We start from the raw sequence: 24,042 nt of genomic DNA, 5'->3' as shown, positions 1-24,042 counted from the left end.
TGTTCTTTTACGAATCTGCTTTAACCTAGTGAGATATGTTAATTTTTCTTTTGAGCAAAAAAAAATCATTTTAAAATTACATGTTTTTTTTTATTTTGCAGGGTTACTTTTAGAGTGTATCAATGTTCTACCAAATTTTAGAGTAGAACAAAAAAGACGGGTTTGCATGCATGACGAGTTATAGGAATTTCACGAAAATTTTTTTTGAAAGAGTGCTGATTTGGACTAGTTTTTCGATTTGCTTGATTAGCGGATTGTTTGCCGTCTAAAAGTTTTTTGTTCTATCGAAAGTTTGAAAATGTTTCCTGAATAATTTTCGTCCATTTGCACAAGTTTACCTGTAGTCTATTTTCTAATGAATTATTAATACAAAAAAGGTGCAGGTGGTTATGTTACACATGACCAGTATGACAAAGAACTTTGCAAGATGATTGTTGAAATTTTCGATTAGAATGTCCGGTCCAAATTTCTCCATGATTCCCATATAATTACGTCCTATCAAACTGAGGGGACGGAAATTGCAAGTGGAGCTAAAATAGAATTCAAGGTGAAATCAATCGCCTTTCACTCACCACTCGAAAGTTACCAAGATGCTGAAATGTTTTTGCAAGGCTGTTGCAAGCAATCGGCGGCAGGAAAGTAAATTTTAACAGCAAACATCAAAACTGCTCTTTTCAGGGTTCTAATTGATTACAAAATAGTTTTTTTTTAATTTCCAGAAACAGATTTTTGCAGCGGCACAAAAAAAATACTTTTTTTTTTACTGCTTAGTTTTAGATAATGGCCAAATGCAACTTTTCATGTCCAGTATCCAGTACCCATATTGCCCCAACTCTTATGGTTCGGCAAATGTCCGCCATCGGAACATCCGCGGGGCTTCCGGCCACTCCGGATTGTGGCCACTACTGCCGAAATGTCAAATTTCATGTCCAGTATCAAAAACCATAAAGTTTGATACCCATATTGCCCCAACTCTTATGGTTCGGCAAATGTCCCCCTTCGGAACATCCGCGGGGCCTTCGGCCACTTCGCATAGTGGCCACTACTGCCGAAATGTCAAATTTCATGTCCAGTATCAAAAACCATAAAGTTTGATACCCATATTGCCCCAACTCTTATGGTTCGGCAAATGTCCCCCTTCGGAACATCCGCGGGGCCTCCGGCTACTCCGGATTGTGGCCACTACTGCCGAAATGTCAAATTTCATGTCCAGTATCAAAAACCATAAAGTTTGATACCCATATTGCCCCAACTATTATGGTTCGGAAAATTTTCCCTCATCGGAACACCCCCCGGGGACTCGGGCCCCTCCGAATTGTGGCCACTAGGTGTGAGCAAACTCGTGTAGGGCGACAGGTAGCTGCACTGCAGAAACCAGATGCACACAAATGAAGCGCTCAAGACCGCGTTTGTGTGTATGCGTAACTCGGTGCTCTTTCAAGCACCAAACTTGCCTCTCGATTTCCCTTCCGCACACACAAACACTCACTACCGTACCCAACCAGATTTTTGAAGAATACTCTTTCGTGTGAATTGGCTCTGAAAAGGGCCATTTTAACGTCCTATGACGTTGATAAAACCATGCGATGATGACACTCCAAGTTTGCTCCAAGTTGCCGGCAATTTTCCCTCCAGCGCCTGCTCTGCCTCTCTTTCCAGAACAATTCTCTCCTTCCTCTCGGCGGCTCTGCTGTGCTGCTGCTGCTTCTCGATCCTCCTCGTGCAAAGCTTCGGACTTGTTTGAGCTTCGACCGGTGGCGCGGCGCTCTTTTATAACCTCGCTTGGCTGTGACGGCTCGACGTTTTCGAAGCAGTGGCAGAGAGCAAAATTTGCTAAGTGCTAGATACTTGAATCTGATTAATGTGTTCGGGAAAGGTTGCGCTCAACCAATCAGCGACCGGGATTACTCCGGTCTGATTTTTTATTTTCGTCTTAACTTTTAAGTACTTCAACAAAGTTTTATCAACTTTACGAGGTAGTCTACTTGTACTTTAAGACTTCCTCTTTCGTTTGGTGGGTAAAACATAAAGATTGTTTGATAGGGGGGGAAGATATAAGCATTTGAAAGACGACACAAATCGTTACACTTTCGCTTCGCGAAATTTTGGATTGACACCCGTAGACAGTGCCCTTAGGACAAAGTTCTTTGTCAAAAGAGAGTTGCATATCCTGCTTCATCAATTCCATTGAACGCTTCACAGTGGTTAAAAAAGTTCACCCAAATCCCGATCACGTCCCGGAATCATTTGCCAAATGCAAATCCGAACAGTCCTCTACTCACATTAACTACCAAAACAAAACTATCTCACGTCAAATCTCGAAAGAAATTAATTCAATTAACGTTGGTTCCGCTGCTGCCCAAATGACAAACCGTCACACCAATGTCACGTTAGCTTGTCCACCCCAAATGGCGGGGGGAAGCCCCAACTTGGTCAGTCCAGTCACGATCTGGTTCTGGCGGTAAACGCCCCCACCCAAAATGTTAAGCTGGTCTTCCCGAAGAAAGCCACCGTGATTCACCAAGCTTTAATTCTTCCCTGATCCAGTTCCAGGATGCAGAAGGTTCATTTCCCTCCCGGACGGGTATGGTCAACGACTTGTGTGTGCGTGGTGGCGTCTGGAGGTTCTAAATCTCGAACAAACAACAAACTAGTTTTGGTTCGAGGTCGGATCTGGTTTCTGCATCGGACAATTGGATGACCATTTGGGGAGGGTTGTCGTGCGTAAGAAAACAGTTTTGTGGCAGCGATAAATCATTCCAACACCCCCACTTCTTCGGCGAAAAATTGCTCACTTTAAGGCAGGGGTCTCTCTAATGGATGGTGGCTGTAAAAATTATAAATAAAAGTTTTCGGTGGAAGTTGAATTATGCAGGCGGTAATTGCTCTATCAATCATAACCGTCAGAATTTTGTCTTTATTTCATTAATCATCGCGTTATAATTGGGAAGATCACATTTTAATAAACTGCTTGTTTGCTTTCTTTCTCTTTTCAGGTAAGAGATCGTTTTTCATCGAGAGAGGATTACTCTTAAGTGCACTCTAGTGGAATAAATTGCATTTTTGAAGGTTTGTCAAGTTAATAATTATTTCGAGAGGAAGAAACTTTGCATTCTCCAATGTTTTTGTTCTCAGCTTGCTGTTTTGGGGCCATCAATTAGCCACGTGGACATTTCGGAGAATTTTTTTTTTGAATCAAATATGCAAATGATAGGGGAAATATGTCCATTTTAAACCTAATAAGCGGTCGTGTTTGAATGATGCTGGGTAATCTGGATTGTTCCTTTAAATTCACTAAAACCAAGTACACTAATGAGTAGAGCAACTTTTTGTGAATACTTCTGTTTATTTTCACTTTTATTAAAGGTTATGCTATTCCTTTTACAAGCATTTAAAAAAAAATCAAAAATACATTCTAATCAGTCGAGTGCATTGGGCCCTTTTTTCTATTTTCAGCTTAGTTCATTTTTTCTTCCAACGCTTCTTTGGGTCTGCTTAGTGCTGCCAAAATTGATGAAATTTTAAGCGAACACTCACGAATAGTAGCACTTATAGCGAAAGTTTCCTGGCAGCACTTGCCCACTCCAACAGGCGCTGCACCAGTATGTTGGTGGTGTTGGTGGCCACCCTTTGTTCTTTATCTTCCTTCGCTTCTCGTTCGGTTTTCTTCAGCCTTCGATTGGAATGGGTCGTCAAATGTGAAACGTCAAAAGACTTAACGCGTTTGTTTTTTTGATGGCGCTTGCTAATTATTTACATGATTCGGGGTTATTTTTCAAGTGAGTGACTAAGTAATGGTCAAAAGAACATGTTTCCGGTAGTTGAAAGCAATTTTATATCTTAAGCGCTTTGAAATCGTTAGCGCAAGTGAAAAGATATTGATGGCGGCTTTCATTAAGCAGTTAACCTCTGATCTTGCGTGTGGATGTGTGTGCCACCAAAATGATGAGACATGGTCTCGCAAAATAGAAATTATGATCAAAAGTGCATTAAATTTGATCTTTTTGGCCAGTAAGTGGCATAAATTTGCGTGCTTACTCGAGGCGGTGCTGTTGCTGGTAAGTTTATAGCCTGGAAAGTATTTTTGAAGCTTTAATCGAGCATCAAACTCTCCATATGACGAAGATAGGTGTTTGATTAGAAAGGGTATATTTACCCTAATGACTTTTTGTTGATAAAGTGCACTGTTTTCAAGTTATTAGCATTTCAGTTTTTTTTCCAAAAAGCGTAAATTTTAAAATATGTATGAAGGGTACACTGCAATTTTCTGCTCTTTTGAATAATAATAATTTTGAAAATAAAGTATTAATAAACCATAAGAATGAGCTTAAATCACTCATTTTGGAAATTTTTAAAGTTTGGGCTTTGATTTTTTAAATTGGAAGTTTTTCTTGTTGAAAAAACAAAAATAGAATCACAATATCTATTTTTTTAACATTGCAAATCGATCCAATCGTTACCAAGTATCGTTAAATGAAAATTGAAAGCTATGTAAGTGACACTGGAAAACTTCTTTTTAACAAAATTTTAACAATAAGATCCTGTATTTCAGCAAACCTTTTAACAAAGTGATACAATTATAAATTGCAAAAAAAATCCCAAATATTTTACGAAAAAAGACTTAAAAGCCTTTACGGTTTCGAATGAAATTCAGATGTTGATCATAAAATTATTAATGAAATTTAGTTTGACAATATTTCAGATTTTGCCAAAACTATTTTTTTTCAAAAATACTTTTCTCCGTTACCAGATTTTACACCAATCGAAACGCAAGCGTAAAAAATAGTTCCCTTAAACAATCTAAAATATTTATTGAAAACACAGCCGTTTTGGTAATTGAATCTTTTAGTCTTAACAAGTTAAATAATAAATCGGTAATCGTTATGTTTGGAGTATCTTTTAATAAAAAGCATAGCCAAAGACACCAGCTCACTTCTAAAAATACAGATTTTCGAAAATCCACTTTTACCGTTTTGTATTCTAGAGAATTACTGCTGATTTTCATTAAATTATTGGTTTCAGTACTAGCCCAACCTAAATAAAAAAAACAATCTCAAATACAACTGCTCTTCTCTCCTCATTGAAACTCTCAGCGCCGAACATAGCCAAATACGTTTTCGTGTTTACTCACTCGCGATTGACATTTTCCTATTCTCTCTATTTCCGCTTCCACGCTCATGCAATCGCAACAGCGTTTAACCACATAAGCCGCAACAAAACCAATGTCACAAACGCAGTTTAACGAGACGTCATGCGTGGTCGACTCCCAATCGCCAACTCTCGTTCTCTCATTGCAGTTTTCGGGGAGATTGAGAGACTCAGCGATGAGAGCGCATAGCCGAGGAAAAGGGGAAGTGTGATAGAGAGAGAATATCATCGCTGGGAATCAGAGGACACATGAAGAGATCTCACAAGCTATTGTGATGACCGCTATACTCGCGGATGATTTTGGTGCTGAGATAATCAATTGATAGTATTTCTATCACTCATTTGCAATACTGGTTAGTTGATTTTTTAAAATTTGGCGATCTTTGCCACACGTATAGTTAAAAAAAAAATAAAAATTGTAATAAAATTTCAATTTTAAAAATATTGAGCATGAGCATGAGCATGAGCATGAGAGATCACCCATGGTTGCCCCTCCGTTGCTGAACAGAACCGTAATATCCCTTCAGCCCTACTGATCATAGGCTTCGACGATCAAGTGGTGTTTCCCTTATCAACAGCATGTATGAATGCGCTGAAAAGACAAAACACCATGATTGCTAAAACTAGATCAGTTGCGAATAGGTAACAGTCATTGGCCACCAACGGCGCCCGCCATGTCAGTTTGTAGACCTCGATTTTAAGGGACGGGAATGTTAGTTAGCGCAGGTTGCTACTAGGGCAGCTGATTTACTCTGTGCTTACACCCCACGAGCGCCAGGAACCTAAAAATTTGTTAGTAGGGAAGGGTATTTGATCAGGATTCATCATAGAAGATGATGATGCGACCCAAAATCATAGTGTTTGTTGAAAGGTATTATATATTATTCTCAAGGCAAGCAATCGGATGCTGCGGATGAGAAATTTCCCGTTTATCGGTTGTTAAATTTTAAATGAAATGGTTTAGTCTTAGACAGCCGGCTGTGGAAAGATAGAACCAAAATCATTTGTAATTAAAGAATAAAGGATTAAACAATGTAACTTTTAACTTGAGATGATTTTACGAGTTTTAAATGATTGATGTTTAGTGAGGTACTGATTAACGGTGCGAACGACGAGTTTCGATGTGTATCGAGCTGAAATGGTATGATAGGGTTTTGATATGGTCAAATCGAACTGGCTAGCTGTCATCGGGACAGCCAAAGCCAGCCGCACCTTCACACGCACACACGCACGCGAGAAAAACGAAAAACACACCGACGGCGGACGCGAAAATTCTTACGACGCTACGGAAAGGAATCGCAGATCTGACTGGCTCAACTGTCATCGGGACAGCCAAAGCCAGCCGCACCTTCACACGCACACACGCACGCGAGAAAAACGAAAAACACACCGACGGCGGACGCGAAAATTCTTACGACCCTACGGAAAGGAATCGCAGATCTGACTCAATTTCAATTTTAAAAATATTGCATTGAAAAAAAAATTAACCAGTGACTTTTTTTAGATCTACCTCTAATCTTCCATTATTATTTGAACTGAGGAAAAAAAGCCATTTGGAGTGTTTCCTCTACTGGAAAGTTCTGCTTAAATTGGCACAAAAATCTTTTTTTGAATTAGGCTTCAGGATAGCTTCAGTGGACCACGATGGACATCCTGTGGCATGTTGGATTGTTTTGGGTCATCCAAGAACTCCCGGAAGTTATGGCCTGGATATCTGCTGGATCAACGGGGGTCTATATGGGTGAATTAACCATCGGTTTAGCTTCAGATAGCTTCAGCGGACCACGATGGACACTCTGCGGCATGTTGGATTGTTTTGGGTCATCCAGGAACTCCCGGATGTCATGGCCTGGATATCGACCGGATCAACGGGGGTCTATATGGGTGAATTAACCATCGATATAGCTTCAGGTACCTTAAGTGGCCCACGATGGACAATTTGTGACATGTTAGATTGTGTAGAGACATCCAAGAACTCGTCCTCAAATACGAATGCTAGTTCTAATGGGACATTTATGCGTTGATCAGGTAGATATTCAGGCCATGACTTCCGAGAGTTCCTGGATGACCCAAAACAATCCAACAAGCCACAGAGTGTCCACCGTGGTCGACTGAAGCTACCTGAAGCTATACCGCTGGTTAATATGGCCATACACACCCCCGTTGAACAGGTAGATATCCAGGCCATGATTCCGGGAGTTTTTGGATGACCTCGTACATTCTAACAGATCGCAGAGAGTCCATCGTGGCTCACTGAAGCTACCTGAAGCTATACCGATGGTTAATTCACCCATATAGACCCCCGTTGATCCGGTAGATATCCAGGCCATGACATCCGGGAGTTCCTGGATGACCCAAAACAATCCAACATGCCGCAGAGTGTCCATCGTGGTCCGCTGAAGCTATCTGAAGCTATACCGATGGTTAATATGGGCATTAGCGTGGTTCACGTTTCTATGAAAAAGACAAAAGTTGTTATTTTGTCTTGCATCAACCGGAATTTCGTTCTTTTATGTCCCCAGAAGCACTCCTGAAAATTTGAGCCAATTTGGTAAGGTCTAGGAGCTCCAGTTTTAATTTGAAATTTATATGGGATTTTGATTTATTTTCCATGGGAAACTATCTTTTTTACATTGTATTAGGATTTTTTTTTTATAAATCGATGAAATGACTTGATTCTTATAGTAGGAGATAGGTTTTGAACTGGGGAACAACTTTGTAGAACATACCAACATGCTAGGAAGTGACCCTTTAAAGATACAGATACTTTTAGATGGTGGCTTTTGAAGGGGCCAGCCACCATCTAAAAGTATCTGTATCTTTAAAGGGTCACTTCCTAGCATGTTGGTATGTTCTACAAAGTTGTTCCCCAGTTCAAAACCTATATCCTACTATAAGAATCAAGCCATTTTATCGATTTATAAAAAAAATCCTAATACAATGTAAAAAAAGATAGTTTCCCATGGAAAATAAATCAAAATCCCATATAAATTTCAAATTAAAACTGGAGCTCCTAGACCTTACCAAATGGGCTCAAATTTTCAGGAGTGCTTCTGGGGACATAAAAGAACGAAATTCCGGTTGATGCAAGACAAAATAACAACTTTTGTCTTTTTCATAGAAACGTGAACCACGCTAATGGGCATACAGATCCCCGTTGATCAGGTATATATCCAGGCCATAACTTCCGGGAGTTCTTGGATGACCTAGTACATTCTAACAGATCACAAGGTAACCATCGTAGGTCACGGAAGCTACCTGCAATTATTACGATGGTGGATACACTGGTACAGACCCTTGTTGAACAGGTAGATAATCAGTTCATTACTTCCGGAAGTTCTTGGATAACCCAGAACATCCCAACATGCTGTAGAATATACAGCGCAGGTCACTGTAGCTATTTGAATAACCCGGAATTACATTATTATTATCAAAAAAATATAATACTTTATAAAACTAAAAAATACTGAAAACTCTTTTTGCGCGAGCAATTCAAAATAGCGCGAACTTTTTTTACGCGAAAAATTCAAAATAACGCGAACTTTTTTTACGCGATTTTTTTTTACGCGAGAACCAAAATTCGCGTAAAAAGAGGTTTGACTGTATCACAGAAAAGTTTTTTTTTGCTGAAATTTTTGTTTTCGTCAAATTTAGGCCGTTGGAAATGTTTTTCAAACTTTATGTTCCTTTCAAAATAGGTCTGAAAAATCAGGGGGCAAAAAAATATTTTTCCAAAAATATTCAAATTTTCCATGAAAATAGAAGTCTAATGAACTAAAGACAATCAAAAATGTAGTTTTCTGCATTGATAATCATATTTAGCATGTTTGATCTTGCTTGTTTTTTTTTCAAAAAATTTTTTTTTGTCAATACTTAGATATCTTGGAAACTAATGATGGCAAAACAACTGGACAGGTGTATAATGTATTTAGAAACACTATTTTCATAAAAATTAAACCATGGCTCGCAATTACAATTTTTATCCTTTTTTATTATATTTTATTATACCCCACAGTATTTGGTATTTAATTAAATTTATTAACTTAACCTTGAAGACCATCTCAGTGCAACATTTTTCAACCCTTCCCCCCTCAGCAATTATCAACCACAGAGTCATTCATTTTGCTACCCATGACGCCACTTCTGGTATTTAATTTGCCCAAAGCGCACACTTTATCTACATTTAAGAACCTGCTGGTGCAGCAGCAGCAGCCGCCGAACAGCATCCTCACAATCTGCGCGGTTCCGCACCTTTATCGACTCCAATCAACCGATTTGAGCACCTGTAATTGATTGTTCCTCCTCCATCGTTAACCTTTGGGTGTCAATGGTTTTTTAAATAGATGTATTTATCAAGTCGTATTGCTGGATTAAGCCCTTTCTATATCATTTCAATAATCATTTCAATAGATGAAGCCCTTCCTACATCATCGTTGATCGGAAGGCACGCCGACGGAGAATTTCTGGAGAATCGCGGTCGAATAAATACTATATTTAAATCCCTAGATAGCTATCTTTCCGCAGCCGGCTGCCTAAGATTTTTAAAATTTCAACCGATAAACAAATTGCTTATGGTCGCATCACCTACCACAGTGAATCCTGACCTCATACCCATCTTACTAACCCCTCAAAACTCATGTGATACTTTTTCGGAGACGCAGTCGATTTGGCGGTCTCTATCACTCAAGTATCGGACTAACATTCCCATCCACTTCCCCGTGTCTTACCTCTGGTCGTGGCCGGCGTCGGTATTGATCAGCATGATAAGGACCTTTGAAAATTGCGAAGGGGTGATGATTGGTTCCTACTTTTCATCTGTGGTCCACGGAGCAATGTTTGGGGGTCCTGGCCAAAAACGAAGTAGCAGCTACGGGTAGACACCAATGCTATGCTATGCTAATTCGAAAATTCTCAAATTAAAGATTAAACTAGCAATGTTGGATCAAGGGTTAAACTCAAGGTATGCGTTCCGTGGACTGGCGCAATTGGCACTAAATTAGCCACCATCAATTTGAAACCCAACCCCTCGCAGCCATCAGCACCCCCACTTGAGTTCAACTCTTCGCCGCGGTGATTGGTGAAGGTGGCAGAAGACCTGCCTGCAATCAGCAGGACTTGTGATTTGTTGGGCTTCCACGCGTAGAACGTCGATGCTTTACTAGGAGGGGACGGCCATGAACCACGTCATTGCTTTAAAAGAATATTGTTGGAAGCATAATTTTATTGAAGAGATATAAAAATATCACGTAACTTATGGATAACCCCTACAGAGAAGGCTCTCGTGCAGGTTTCTCACACAAGTTTAGAGGAGTTATTTGGCGAGCCTTGGCTAGTAGCTGTCGGGGGTCGGAGTTGAGCGATGACATGCTGTAAATGCATTGCTCTGGTATGGCACCGTCATCGTGGGATGAATCAAGATCGAGTGATCTTGATGACAACGTCTCTTCTTCTGATCACTCAACGAGCACAGCGTGTGATGATTTTGAGTTGTGTTGGCTTTATTAATTTATGTTTTACAAAGATTGAACTTGATTCAACTTGATATTAAGTCCGAAACTTTGAAATCAATTCAGCAATGTATCATTTCAGCTCTTCAAAAAATACGCAATTTTTGGTGTCACCAAAACAAGCAAAAAGAAACAAAAACAATGTTTCTGCAAAAAGAAACCATTCTCATGTTTAAGATTTCAAATCAAGATACCGTTCTGCGTAAAACACCCGATCTTGTTCGAAGAGTCAACAAAAACGCCAAGAAGCGCCACCGACCCGGCGCACTTTAATGACTGCACCAAGTGTGTGTAAGAAGACCTCCCTCTCCTGTATGCCAAGTCCACCCACCACCTCCAAATTCAACACAATAGCTCAAGGGACACTACTTAAGTGCGTCACTTTTAAGTAGCCTCGAGGGGCTTTCGAAGCTCTGGTGGGTGCACCGTTTTGCAATTTTGCATAAATTATGCGAACAGCTCCCCTCCTCGTTCAAGTTGGAAAAATTTACAAACTTCACTCGGTCAGCTAGCAACAGAGGATCTCGCCCAAAGTGCATCAAACGCACACAAGTTTGTGGGGATAAATTTTGGTTTTCGAGGCAATTTTCCACAATTGCTTAAACGCATGCGCTTAAAGCGAGCCCTTGGCGTTTTTTGGTTTATTGAGTTGTAAGTGATCTCAACCTATTTTTGATAGGTGTCTCAACTGAAGATGGTCTGGTCTGAAAAATAAAAAAGCTCTGCGGCCGTAAATAAAATTGCCATCAAGATTGATTGCGTATAGTTCTAACTTGCTGGTATTCTTTGTTTTAAACAAGATATTATCTTGTTACTTACTTCGTGGGTGATTTGGCGCCTAATTAAGCACATAAGGAAACGCATTGTCACGCGTTTTGACACATTTAAAAGGGTTTGTCTCGAGGTTGATTTAAAGAAAGGCAGATGGCATGGCTCGTTCAATTAGATTTTTTTGCCTTTCTTACTAAAGAAAGATATAGGTTTTACTTTATGGCTGGACGTCATTTCCATCTTCCTAAATATTACGATTCAGCATGAATTTTCATGGGAAAAATCGTCAAAAATCACACTGCATCGATTTTCGACGCTCCGTCGACAATTGTCAAGTTGAGCTTCGAATACTGGCGCGAGAATGCTGGCGCATATATTTTGTGGCTCAACTTATACTCGTTTTGTAGTAGCTTGTCTACCGATGTTTCCTACAACATGTAAGATATCGTAGCTTTTCGATTTCTTTTGCCTTGTCCATCTGTGCATAACTGTCCAATGTTTATACAAAAACTTTTGTGATATAGGACATGCATCCGACTGCAATTAATTTGTTTCCCGTGTGCTCCTAAAATCGTCTAAAAGTAGACTTAATTTTTCGTGATTTCGTAAATTTATTTAACAGGGTTTATTGGATTCCAATAGGAGCTTTCTAAGCTTTTCATCGTTTATATCGTTTTCAAAGTTTTTAATGCTGGCGACGCCAATGGCTTCCTACCTAAGGTACTCGCGGTTGAGTGTGTAGTGGTGCGGTTGTAAAAATAGCTATCTCTGACTCTGTCACTTTCGTAGAAGCTGAATGGCTAGCTTCCCTGCACCGTGCGGCACACGCGGTTCACTTGTACCTCAGTTTTTCTTTGCGCCTGCTTTGTTCGGTACGATGGTACGATGAACCAAAATACCAACACACAAACGGGCTCGTGCCGAAGCTAGAAAACCAAAACCGCGGTGTGCGTTGTCACTGGCGCATGGGAATCTTGCTGTGCTCGCGTTTGTCATAAACGCTTGTATGATTAGAAATATGTGCAATTAAAAATATTATTTTGGTGAAAATTTCAATTTTTATTTCTTTTGGAAAACAAATCGTTTGTAATACTTTGCTTTCATCATAAGACTTTCTTCTGCACAGCTAAAAAAGTAGTAATCCAGCTGCGTGTAAAAGGCCTGGGTGTAAAAAAATATTGCAATTTTACACCCTGAAGTATGTAGCCCGTCAGTATGTGGAATCTACATGACTGAAATATCAGCGTTTCATCGAGCTAATGGTCGAGTGGGCTAAGGCGCCAGTCCTTACTGTTGGTGCTGGGCTAGAATCCCATCGATTGCAACTTTTTATTTGTTTTTGCAAACATTGTACATGCAGTGTGTAATATTATGTGTTTATTTTGACGAAGGTCATGTGCATGCGATTTTACCATCGGATTTTTTGCTGTGTGTGCTGGCGTTATAAATAAAGATAGTCGATGTTATGAATTGAAAGAAGTTCTACCATTGTTATATTTTTTAGTAAGTAAGGCTCTATCTCACCCCAGGTGGGATTAAATCGGGGTTTAATACAATCAGAACACATATTTCCTCATTTTAATTTTCATTTATTTCGAAGGTCAAAATTCAAAGTTTTCTAATTCCAATAGCATTTTGAAAGAACTTCTGATAGACTGTTGCATGTAAATTCGAGTATCCTCGAGACGTATTACACTCACTGACCTGGACAGGCCTACAGCATAGCATTAACCGCAAAGAGGATTCAGGGAACGGATAACATTTCACAAAATTTACAGAAGAGGAAGGATGCGTGGACAAACCATACCAATCGCTCTGGGTTATATTGTTGTGTTGCATGAATCTTGAAAAGTAATAACGCCATCAATTGCTTCTCACACATATTTATACCATTAATGTTGCTGTACTATACGATCTAGAACAAAACTTTTCGAAATCTGTCGAATCCATGATTAGTTTTAAATTGTTTGAACTTTGCATTTTGCATTGGTGCTCCCATATAAGTAAGTCTCTTTACAATTATGGCAGCCGATTGTATAAAAATGGTTTAATGCTAATACTCGGAAATCTGTAATCTAGGAAATGTTTTCTGAACGATTTGCTGTCCTCAGGTGATGAGGACATTTCAGAAAAAATGTTACTTTCTTAACGAAATTTTTCTTAGTTAATCAACTCTTTTACACAACATAACTGAAAATTTTAATGTTTGGAAATTGGACCAAAAAAGGCTATTTATGAGCAAGTATGGACATTTGGCAGTTTATTCAAGGAGTTTTAAAAGCTTTTTTTGAAAATCTCTAAAAAGATTTGTAGAAAAATTTCAATAATAATATTTCAACTTCAAGTGTCCACGATTCCCCCTGGTTCGATTATGGCTATTTTAGCCCAGGCCAAATACATCTACATACATCAACGGCCCTTCCAGGAACTTGCCCGGCCCCACTAGTGGAGCCCAGTACCCACTTTGGGAAACACTGCTCTAGGTTAAAAATAAGTAACTGTGCAAATTTTGCCAAATCGGTTATGTTTTAAGGGTCTCTATTGATCGTTGAAGTTTGTATGGAAAACAATGCAAAAATGTATGGGGAAAAGGAAAAAAAATCTAAATTCAACAAAAATATGTAACGTTAAATGTTTCGGATCATTGTCAAGCGTAAAATTCTTATGTTGAATTTTATGAAAACAACTTTGCCGAAGGTCGCAAAACGATCCGAGTTAACCCTGACAAGTTATTAGCTTTTCAAAAAACTAACTTAATCCACCTATGTGGTTGATGCCTTCCTCACTCTTTTCCAACACTGGGTAATATGTGATATGATGGGTTTGGACACAAATTTCGTCTTATTTCGTTAAGCTCCGGCATACAAAAAACACACCTATCACTAAAGGGCTCATAAGTAGCATCATAAGTGGTCAGAACTCGAGACAGGGTTGCCAGATCTTCAATGTTTTAGACTCATTGGAAAGGTCTTTTGATTACCTTACCAACGATGGGTCTTAAGTGGTTATAACTCGAGACAGGGTTGCCAAATTATCAATGTTTTGGACTCGTTGGAAAGGTCTTTTAATTACCTAACTAACGATGTATGAGTGTCTTGCGAACCTTCGTGGTGAACGGACACTAGAGCTGCGGTATTTTGTACTACCTAAGCTCAGAGTTATTTCAAAACAAAATTCACAGTCTTTTTAAAGACTACCTGAGTTATTTTTCCAAAATTCTAAACAGTCTTTTCAAGACTAACCCCGCCTGAAATTTTGTTGTATTTTACAAACGAAGCCATCTTTTTAAGAGAACTTTGCTTGCAAAATGCGTCAAAACAAAGGTAAACGCAAATCTTCTGAAGATTTGGTCGTTACGTCGGTGAAGCGTTTGAACGCTAAACCGGCTAACGGAAACAGAAAAAGAAAACAGCCTCTTCTGAGGTCTGATTCTGATTCTGAATGTGAGGTCAATACTCCAATTCCATTGACAAACAGTTTCGGTGTTTTATCCGAAACTGAAGACATGGAACCTTCTCCTCGTACTGAGCCTTCTGCCGTCGAGAAACGAGTAAAGGCTCCGCCAATTGTAGTGACTTCCGTCTCCGATTTGGCCAGCTTTCGAACGCAACTGAAGAATTGCAAGGAAACTTGCAATTTGAAAGTTTCGTTCCAGCTTGGTCGAAGAGGAGAATGTCGCTTGTTGACGGAATCTTTACAAGATCACCAAACTTTTGTTGGTTATTTGAAAAACCACAAACACAATTTCTACACGTATGAGACCAAGAATGCTCGGCCATTCAAGGCGGTCTTGAAAGGTCTCTCCAACGACTTGTCGGTGGATGAGATCAAAAACGAACTTAAGGTGTTGCTTGGCTTTGCCCCATCCCAAGTAATACCAATGAAGAAAAAATCAAACGGGAATATTTCTCGCTTTGGTTTGACTTCACAATTTTATCTGATTCATTTCAACAGAAATGAAATCAACAATTTGAAACTTTTGGACAAAGTTCAGTTTTTGTTCCATGTACGGGTAAAGTGGGAGCATTTTAAGAAACATGGCGGTAATGGCCAGAATCTGACCCAGTGCCGGCGTTGCCAGGCATTCGGTCACGGTACTGATCATTGCGCCATGGTTCCAAAATGCATGGTTTGCGGGGATTCTTCTCACGACAAGGACAATTGTCCCGTGAAAGAAGTCACCCAATTTAAATGTGCAAATTGTGGTGGAAATCACAAATCAAATTTCTGGGATTGCCCCATCAGAAAAAAGGTTTTGGATTCTCGTGCTAAGCATCAGCCGAAATCCAAACCGAAATTTTCTCAAAGTCAGGTTGTACCTGCATCTTTAAATCAAACGTTCGTGCTGTCTCACTCGAACAATGCTAGAAATACCCCTACCGTGGAAAAGTTAGGTAACAACAATGGCATTTCTTATGCTAACGTCGTTTCGGGTTCGGGTTCATCCACGAATTTTAAATCCTCTACCAATTTTCAAATTGGGCAGGTACCTCAAATCTCATTTGAAAATTTTTCTGCTGGCAACGCTTTGGGATCTTCTGATCTCGGCGATGTTACGTTTGAAAAAATGACTTTTTTGCAAAACTCACTGTTTGGTTTGATTCAAACAATGAGTAATGCTACATCCATGATGGAAGCTATCCAGATTGGATTAAAATTTGCGAATGATGTTGTTCTTACCCTGAAGTTTAATCATGGATCTAAGTAATTCCATCAATATTATGAATTTTAATGCTCGCTCTTTAAAAGCGAAAGAAAATGAATTTTTCAACTTTTTACGAGTTCATAACGTGCATGTTGCTGTTATAACCGAAACATTTTTAAAAACTGGCACTTATTTGAAAAGTGATCCAGATTATAAAGTTATAACTAATAACCGAATGAATCGAAATGGCGGTGGAGTTGCAATAGTTATCCACCGTAGTATGACTTATAGCACGTTACGTGACTTTAAGTTAAAAGTTATTGAAAGTTTGGGCATTGAACTTGAAACTTCTTTTGGGAAAATTATGATTGCAGCTGCATATTTGCCTTTCCAATGCACTGGGGAAAATAAAAATTATTTCAAAGGGGATTTGAATAAACTTACTCGGCATAGATCTCGATTTTTGATCATCGGTGATTTTAATGCCAAACACCAATCTTGGAATAATTCAAAAGTAAATTCCAACGGTAAAATTCTATTCAGAGATTGCACTTCTGGTCTTTACTCGGTTTTATACCCGAATGGACCAACTTGCTTTTCTTCTGTTAGAAATCCATCAACAATTGATTTGGTTTTGACAAATCAAAGTCAGTATTGTGGTCCTTTAGTGACTCATGCTGATTTTGATTCTGATCATCTTCCAGTAACTTTTTCACTTTCTCATGAAGCAGTTACCAGACCCAATAGTTCTGTGTTTAATTACCACAAAGCTAATTGGGACAGGTATCAGCATCATATTGAGAATAATTTGAATCATGATTTTGTTTTAGAAACCAAAGCTGATATTGATTCAGCCTTGGAATCTTTAACTAATGCAATTTTGGATGCTAGGAATATTGCTATTCCTAAAGTCCAAGTCAAATTTGATTCTCCCATTATTGATGACGATCTTCAGCTTCTGATTCGTCTGAAAAATGTTCGCCGAAGACAGTATCAACGTTCTCGTGATCCTGCACTGAAGCGAATTCAAAAAGATTTGCAAAAGGTTATTGACCACAGATTCACTCTCCTGCGAAATGAAAAGTTCGCAAGAGATGTCGAACAAATTAAACCTTATTCCAAACCTTTTTGGAAACTTTCAAAGGTTCTTAAGAAACCTCAAAAACCAATCCCTTCTTTAAAAGATGGTGATAATATTCTATTAACTAATGGGGAAAAAGCTCAAAAACTTGCTCAGCAGTTTGAGAGTGCTCATAATTTCAACTTGAATGTTTTGAGTCCTATTGAAAATCAAATTTCAATAGAATTTCAGAATATTGTTGAACAAGAATTTTCATCAGATGAAGTTTTTAATACGGATCTGAATGAAATAAAATCTATTATCAAAAAAAATTTAAAAATATGAAAGCCCCTGGTGAGGATGGCATTTTTTACATTTTAATTAAAAAATTACCAGAAGCAACTTTAAGTGGCTTGGTCAAAATTTTCAACAAATGTTTTGATTTGGCATATTTTCCCAGTAGTTGGAAAAATGCCAAAGTAGTTCCGATTTTGAAACCGGATAAAAATCCTGCTGAAGCCTCAAGCTATCGGCCCATTAGTTTGCTTTCATCTATTAGTAAGTTATTCGAAAGAATAATTCTTAATAGAATGATGACACACATTAATGAAAATTCAATTTTCGCTGATGAGCAGTTTGGATTTCGCCTTGGGCATTCAACTACTCATCAGTTGTTGAGAGTTTCAAATTTGATTCGAAGCAACAAATCTGAGGGCTATTCTACTGGCGCTGCTCTTCTAGACATAGAAAAGGCATTTGACAGTGTTTGGCATAAAGGTTTGATTGCGAAATTAAAAAGGTTTAATTTTCCGATTTATATCGTGAAAATTATTCAAAATTATTTGACGGATCGTACTCTGCAGGTATGTTATCAGAATTGCAAATCTGATCAACTACCTGTACGTGCTGGCGTCCCTCAAGGAAGCATTTTGGGTCCAATTTTATACAATATTTTTACTTCTGACTTGCCTGATTTGCCCCCAGGATGTCAGAAATCACTTTTTGCTGATGATACAAGCATCTCCGCCAAAGGCAGAAGCCTTCGTGTCATCACAAGAAGATTACAAAAAAGCTTGGATATTTTCAATTCTTATTTGAAAGAATGGAAAATTACTCCAAATGCTGCAAAAACTCAACTTATTATTTTCCCTCACAAACCAAGGGCTGATTTTCTTAAACCAAAAAGTCATCACATTATAAAGATGAATGAGGTAAATTTAAAGTGGGAGGATCAAGTGAAATATCTTGGACTTGGTTTTGACAAAAACCTTACTTACAAGGATCACATTGAAAGTATCCAGGTTAAATGTAACAAATATATCAAATGTTTGTATCCACTTATAAACAGGAATTCTAGACTTTGTCTCAAGAATAAACTGTTAATTTATAAACAAATTTTTAGACCTGCCATGCTTTATGCTGTGCCGATCTGGACAAGCTGTTGCTTAACCAGGAAGAAAAAACTTCAGAGGATTCAGAACAAAATTCTGAAAATGATTCTGAAACTTCCTCCCTGGTTCAGCACCAGTGAACTTCATCAATTAGCCGAAGTTGACACTTTGGATGTTATGTCCAATAAGATAATTGATGCATTTCGACAAAAATCATTGCAGTCTTCAGCTGCATTGATCCGCTCTTTATATAGTTTATAAGTTAGTTTTAAGGTATCCCTTTTCCCTTTTGTACATGTAGGACCTCCTACATTTGAAATCACTGAATAGCGAAAGCTACAATATTTCATGAATAAATGAAAGTTGCTAGTATTTAAAATTGAGGTGAAAAGTCATCGTTTGTGATTGGACACTCAATAATATTTTAACTGAATGAATGTATATGGAAAAGAAAATTTGAATAAATATAAATTAAAAAAAAAAAAAAAAAAAAAAAAAAAAAAAAAAAAAAAAAAAAAAAACTAACGATGTATAACATGATGATGTTTGGCTCAGTTTCCTGCCATTTAATTCCGAAAATATACGAAAACACATTTTTATAGATAACTTTTGAACTACTTATAGAAACTTCAAACAATTCAATAGCACCGTATGGGACCCCCCCAAGTCGATTGCGACTGGTTTGGTCAAAATCGGTTCAGCCAGTTCAGATAAAACTGAGTGACATTATTGGTCACATACACACACACACACAGACATTTGTTCAGTTTTCGATTATGAGTCGATAAACAGACAAAACATTAATGCATGTGCGTGTAAATCCACTATGAACAGACATCATTGTGGACAGTTCATGCAACAATGTTTCAGTTGTCTGTCCCGTGATTCCCATAACTTCCCAAAACACTTCCTTCCCGTTCAATCTCCCATCTTCAACCATCATCGTAAGAGACTTCAAGTACGTCGTCAAAGCGTTGAAATCATCTCATCTCACCTAGCTCAATGTGCGCCGTTTCGTTATGCTAATTAGAGTACAGCGGTACAGCACACCTGCCCCGTCCGTTTAAGCCGCTTTCGGATGGACAGTCTGGACGTTTTTTTCTCCTCCTCCTCCTCCTTCTCACATCGCGATTGTGGGCGAGATCAACGCAGTCAAGTCGACGGGGCTGACAATCGACGTCCGAACTGACTGGTTGGTGGCGCCGCGCCGGTCGTCGGTGAGCACCAGGGGCGTCTGATTGAATGATTTGCGATAAATGGCTGTTGATTGTCGACTTTGAAGGGAACCACCACCTCTCGGATAGAATCGGATAGACTCGGCTGTTAGTGGCTCTACCTACCTTAACAGCATCCGCTGGAACGGTTTCAAAGAGGAATTTAAGTTGAAATTGCGTGAAAAATGTACGAACATCTAAAAAATCAATCTGATAATTTGATGAAAACTCAAATTGCCACGATGAAAAAAAAAATTTCAAGATCATCAACTCAAATCACAGCCACAATTAATTTCACTCGTCTTGCACCAACTCAACGGATGACATTTCAACAGCTACCGTTCGTTAGTTCAGTTCGACTTAATAACTAATTAAATCGGCAACTATGAGAAGGCGTGACACGCAGCATGAATATTTTGAAGTTGAAGGCTCCCTCGGCTCGTCGCTAAGATGGTGTTGATGAACTTGAAATTCTTCTTCGTTTGCCTCATCTTCTTTGTCAATCAACTACTTTGAAGCTTCGTCTTCTTCTTTTGATCCAGTTCAAGGTTGGTAACATTGTTTTGCTGCTGTAATTACAGCATAGATTAGCTTAAAAAATGTTTGTTGTGTGAGCCAAGCAGCTTAAGGGCGATACACGAAAGAAACAATTACATCGGATTATTGTACAATTTGTTAACTGAGGCTTTTTCCCTTAAAATTTTGTGCTCGTTTAAGATGTTTTCCTAGCTCATACATAAATTACTTAGCCCATGATGAGCTCCTAGCAGTATGTGAATCAGGTCAATTTGCACACAATGCCAGATTAATCTCCCAAAAAGTGTTCTTACAGTCGAGCAGTTTGCCACACTGTTTCAATTCAGTGTTGATTTTTGCACAATGATGTTTTTATTTCGGAAAGATTGACCTAATGAGGAACGTTTGAGGTTAGCTTTAGACGCCGCGGGTGGAGTCTCAAATCATAATTGGCAAAATTTACTTTCAGCTGTCAAACCCCTCCATTAGTGTCCCCAACTCGCAAGAAATATAAAACTAACCTTTTACACCAAAAAGCGCTCGTAAAAATGTCGACCCGAACCGAACCGGAGGGCTTCTTAGGAAAGAAGTGGTCGGACTTGGTTGAACTTTACCCCCGGAGTGGGCCTCTTCCTTCGGGGCAAAGTTGTGGGCTCAGCAGTTGGTCACGCTCGACTTTGGCCACTACGACGTGGTGATGGATGCAAATTAGTACGTTTGCGAAACTGAACTCGATGAAGGCAGGAAAGAATGGCAATAAATAATTTTTTTATGGGAAAACTTTGCAAATGCTTAAATGGAATTTGATTGTTGATGGCTTGTTACGTGCACCGTGAAACGTATGGCTTATATCTAGAGTACTTTTTCAAAACAACCAATGGCTCATGGGTTTCCCATAACCCTCTAATGGCTTCTATTGAATAGAATGTAATGTTAACATTAAACATGTTTTTTTTGTTAATTTCATAAAAAGAAAATTATATTACTGTGGAAAATGCGTGTCCTTTTTTCTCTGTGGCTCAAAAGCTGCCTAGCGAAAATTAAATAAAACATGTTTTTTAAAGGTTCACCTTTTGTGGAAAAAAATTAGTTTAAAAGCGGTGTTGGAGAAAGTACTTCCAAAGTTTGTGTGAATAAAATAAAACGAAAAATAAATTTGCAAAACATAATTAAAAAAAAACTAACTTAATCCACCTATGTGGTTGGTGCCTTCCTCACTCTTTTCTAACAATGGGTGATATGTGATATGATGGGTTTGGACACAAATTTCGTCTGATTTGGTTAAGTTCCGGAATACAAAAAAACACACATATTACTCAAGGGCTCATAAGTGGCATCTTAAGTGGTCATAGCTTGAGACAGGGTTGCTAGATCTTCAATATTTTAGACTAGTTGGAAGGGTCTTTCGATTACCTAACCAATGATGGGTCGGATGATGGATCCGGACGTTGTTTACATACATTTAAGTGAGATCAGGCTACAAAAAAGTACATAAATACCGTAAATAAATAAGTGGTCAGAACTCGAAACAGGGTTACCAGATCTTCAATGTTTTAGACTCGTTGGAAAGGTCTTTCAATTACCTAACTTACGATGTATAATATGATGATGTTTGGTTCAGTTTATTGCCATTTATTCAACTTCCGAAAATATGCGAAAACACATTTTTATACATAACTTTTGAACTACTTATCGAAACTTCAAACAATTCAATAGCACCATATGGGACCCTAAACCAAGTCGAATGCAACTGGTTTGGTCAAAATCGGTGCAGCCAGTGCTGAGAAAACTGCGTGACATTATTGGTCACATACACACACAGTTTTCGATTCAGAGTCGATATGGATACATCAAGGTGGGTTTTCGAGCTTTAAATAAAAAGTTCAATATTAGAGCAGGATTATAGCCTTACCTTAGTGAGGAAGGCAAAATATAAAAGGGACATTTATGCGATCAGGGGCATGGGAAGGTCGCCTGTACTTGTTTTAAAAAAATATGTCTGGGTAATTCTTCACCAACTCACATAGCAGACCTCCCTTCGATTTGCGTGAAACTTTGTCCAAAGGGTTAACTTTTGTCCCTGATCACGAATCCGAGGTTCGTTTTTTGATATCTCGTGACGGAGGGGCGATATGACCCCTTCCATTTTTGAACATGCTAAAAAAGAGGTGTGATGAGATAGAATTTTTGTGTCAAAGGGACTTTTATGTAAAATTGGACGCTCGATTTGATGGCGTACTCAGTATTCCGAAAAAAACGTATTTTCCGTCGAAAAAAGTTTTAAAAACTCTGCCATTTTTCGTTACTTAACCGTAATTGTTTTTAAACGTGTCATTTTAAGGAAAAATTAATGTACTTTTCGAATCTACATTGGCCCAGAAGGGTCATTTTTACATGTAGAACAAAAATTGTCATTTAAAAATTGCCTGTTTTTTTCTTACTTTGCAGGGTTATTTTTTAGAGTGTGACAATGCTCTGCAAAATTGTAAAGCAGATAATTACAAAAAAAAATGATTCATAAACATAAGAGATTTGCTAATAAACGTCACGAGTTATCGCGATTTCGAGAAAAAAGTTTTGAAAAAGTTGGTTGTCGTTGATCATGGCCGTTCATCGTCACCCGCGACAGACACGGACGACGAAACAAAGAGAAACGCAAAAAGTTTTTTTTTTGCCTTTCTTACAAAAGAAAGGTTTAAGGTTTGCTTTTGGAAAAACGCTTTTTTCAGAAATCTTAAAAAAATCGTGCCTGGCGGGGAATCGTCCCAGAAAAAAATCCTATTACTAATTTGAAGGTTATGATGCGCTCTTTCGATTGAATTTTGATCTGAAACCTTGAGTTCCGGGCCTGATTTTTGAGAGCTCTTTTTCTGAATTACTTGGGCGATGTCTGTATCCGCATTTTGATTTTTTTCATAAAATCATAACTCGGCGGCAGATTTTTTGATCATGTTTCTCTATGGCTCAAAAGTTGCGGGTTTTTATCCCCTAAAACATGTCAAACAATCTCAAAAATCAAAAAATACGTATTTTGGGAAATTGAGTTTTTGTGAAAAAAATGTTGATTAAAAAATCTGTAAAAAAAATTTCCGTGTACCTTTTTTTTCTCAATAGTCCTTAACAATACCTACAACTTTGCCGAAGACACCAATTGATCCGAAAATTCACTCAAAAGTTACAGCTGTTTGAATATGTACGTACCATTTTTGTAAGGACAGCAGCCAACATTGTATGGGTGAACCAATGACACAAAATAGCTTATTTGGTCATAGGGAAGGCCCCCACAAAGTTTGAGCCAAATAAAAATAAAAAAATAAAATCCATTTCCGGGTTTGGCAGAGAACTGCTCTAATGTCTCAATTTCGCGTGAATCCCGCTTCCTCTTGCTTAATTTATTACACAACTCCAAAGATTAAGTGGCCTGACAGCATAGGTAAAACACCCACATGCAACAGCATGCACCAGTTCATGCTCTGATTTTTGCTCTTTTATTTGTTTATTCACCATCCTCTGTCTCTCTGCTCTGCTCAGCCCCATTCAAAGGAAACACACAATGATGGTCACGTTTTACTGTTTCCTCTCGTGGCGATCCTCTCCTTCTCCTCCACCACGTGATCACCTGTCTGGCACAAACACTTCTGACTAATAAAGCGATCTTAATTCGAAAAACGTCGCCGCCACTTTGGTTCTTCTCACCTCTTCACCGCGGCGCGGTGAGCTTATTTGGAGCATCAACGCCACACGATCGTTTGCAAAGTCGAATGTGACTTGAGGGTTGAACTCCTGATTT

At 38.6% G+C, this 24,042-nt stretch overlaps 1 protein-coding gene across 1 annotated transcript in view; it reads left to right on the top strand.

Annotated features, from left to right (window-relative positions):
• The window catches only part of LOC120428641 (uncharacterized), a 146,006-nt gene that overhangs the window by 92,611 nt on the left and 29,353 nt on the right, over nucleotides 1-24,042 (top strand). The gene's annotated exons all lie outside the window — the stretch shown is intronic.

Source organism: Culex pipiens, chromosome 3, assembly GCF_016801865.2.
Source record: "Culex pipiens pallens isolate TS chromosome 3, TS_CPP_V2, whole genome shotgun sequence".
NCBI classification, from domain to species: Eukaryota; Metazoa; Arthropoda; class Insecta; order Diptera; family Culicidae; genus Culex; species Culex pipiens.
This window is presented reverse-complemented; position numbering and strand designations above follow the sequence as displayed.